The sequence below is a fragment of the Haliotis rufescens genome, unplaced genomic scaffold (genome assembly GCF_023055435.1).
Source record: "Haliotis rufescens isolate VD_foot unplaced genomic scaffold, xgHalRufe1.0.p SCAF_1, whole genome shotgun sequence".
In the NCBI taxonomy this organism is placed as follows: Eukaryota; Metazoa; Mollusca; class Gastropoda; order Lepetellida; family Haliotidae; genus Haliotis; species Haliotis rufescens.
Window position 1 is genome coordinate 94,002,181 of NW_025963779.1, and position 2,879 is coordinate 94,005,059.

The following is a 2,879-nucleotide window of genomic DNA, read 5'->3' on the forward strand; positions in this document are numbered from 1 at the left end:
ATTCGTTATTGAATTGCTACCAAATGCCAAGATTGACCCGAAATCAGCAATACCAAGCCCTTGGACGATTGCAAGCTGGACAAACCGCCCGGCAAGTAGCCAAGTCCACGTACATGTATGGGCCATTTACAGGCTCCAGCAACGGTACCAGACCGATCACCAACACTACAGATGACTAACCACGTAGTGGAAGACCAAGGGCTACCACCCGACGTCAGGATCGTCAGATTGTGCGATTGCAGACACAGCCACTGTCACAGGCTACACCGAGGACCCAGGACCAGCATTGGCGCCACCAGCAGTGGAGAAGAGTCCTCTTCTCTTCTCAGACGAAAGCCGTTATTGTATCTTGACAGCTGATGGCAGAGAGAGAGAGAGAGGGGGGGGGGGGGGGGGGGGGGGGGGGGAGTCTAGCGACGCCGTGGGGAACGCTATTCGGATGCTTGTGTTGTTGAGAGAGACTCGTGGGGTGGTCCGAGCATCATGGTCTGGGGTGGAATTGGTTTTGCACAGAGGGTCGGACCTTTGGTTTCCAGAACATCGGTCCAGGGAGAGGCAATGGTGTGTCACAGCAGCTCGGTACATTGATCAAGTCTTGAGACCACACGCCATACCGCATACGGCACGTCGCCGCAACCAAGAGTTTCAGCATGATAACGCCCGTGCCCAACACTGCGAGAGACTTCCTCCAGCAGAATGCCATCATTACCATGCAGTGGCCTGCCCTCGGTCCCGATTTAAATCCCATTGAGCACCTGTGGGACGAGATTCAAAGACGGCTGAATGACGTCCGACCAAGGCCGACAACTGCGCTGAACTGCGTCAGGCGTTCCTCAGAGTGTGGGCTCAGGTGCCTATGGCCTTCATCAACCGCCTCATCCATTCCACTTTGCACGGCAGTCATCAATGCACATGGCAGACACACGATATACTGACTTGTGATGCCATTTTATCACAAGTGTTGTATTTCACTTTAAGAACATTTGACAATTTAATTTCATCTTTTTGATATGTTTCAAAGTATGTTTACAGTGTTATGAGAAATAAGGTTTCTCATATATCTATCAATGGTGACCTTTCTTTTGCGGTTCAGCATATGTAGTTGCAAGATGAATTTGGTGTCAATGTGAATATAAAACATGTCAGTGTGAATGTAAAACATGTCAGTATGAATGTAAAACACGTCTATATATAATAAAAAAAACATGTCAATATTAATATAAAACATGTCAATGAGAATATATCACATGTCAAGGTGTTAAGTATGTCAATGTGAATATGAAACACGTCAATGTAAAAAATAAAATGCGAATGTAAAACATGTCAATACGAATGTAAAACACATCAATATGAATTTAAAACATGTCTATGTAAAATAAAAAACATGTCAACATGAATATGAAACATGTCAATGTTAATACAAAACGTGTCAATGTGAATATAAAACATTCTCATTCATTGTCAGTACCAATACACTCACTGTTTGCCTTTGTACTATCCATACACATTTATATTCATTGTCAGCATCGATACACTCACTATGTGCCTTAGTAATATCCATACACAGTTATATTCATTGTCAGCATCAATACATTTACTGTTTCCCTTTGTAATATCCATACACAGTTATACTCATTGTCAGCATCAATACATTTACTGTTTGCCTTAGTAATATCCATACACAGTTATACTCATTGTCAGCATCGATAAACTCACTATGTGCCTTAGTAATATCCATACACAGTTATACTCATTGTCAGCATCGATACATTTACTGTTTGCCTTAGTAATATCCATACACAGTTATACTCATTGTCAGCATCGATAAACTCACTATGTGCCTTAGTAATATCCATACACAGTTATACTCATTGTCAGCATCGATACATTTACTGTTTGCCTTAGTAATATCCATACACAGTTATACTCATTGTCAGCATCGATACATTTACTGTTTCCCTTTGTAATATCCATACACAGTTATACTCATTGTCAGCATCAATACATTTACTGTTTGCCTTAGTAATATCCATACACAGTTATACTCATTGTCAGCATCGATACACTCACTATGTGCCTTAGTAATATCCATACACAGTTATATTCATTGTCCGCATCAATACACTCACTATGTGCCTTAGTAATATCCATACACAGTTATATTCATTGTCAGCATCAATACACTCACTATCTGCCTTTGTAATATCCATACACAGTGATACTCATTGTCAGCATCGATACACCCACTATGTGCCCTAGTAATATCCATACACAGTGATACTCATTGTCAGCATCGATACATTTACTGTTTGCCTTTGTAATATCCATACACAGTTATACTCATTGTCCGCATCGATACACTCACTATGTGCCTTAGTAATATCCATACACAGTTATATTCATTGTCAGCATCAATACACTCACTATGTGCCTTTGTAATATCCATACACAGTTATCTTCATTGTCAGCATCAATACACTCACTATGTGCCTTTGTAATATCCATACACAGTTATATTCATTGTCAGCATCAATACATTTACTGTTTGCCTTTGTAATATCCATACACAGTTATACTCATTGTCCGCATCGATACACTCACTATGTGCCTTAGTAATATCCATACACAGTTATATTCATTGTCAGCATCAATACACTCACTATGTGCCTTTGTAATATCCATACACAGTTATATTCATTGTGAGAATTAATACACACACTATCTGCCTTTGTAATATCCATACACAGTTATATTCATTTTCCGCATCAATACACTCACTCTGTGCCTTAGTTATATCCATACACAGTTATATTCATTGTCAATATCAATACACTCACTATGTGCCTTTGTAATATCCATACACAGTGATACTCATTGTC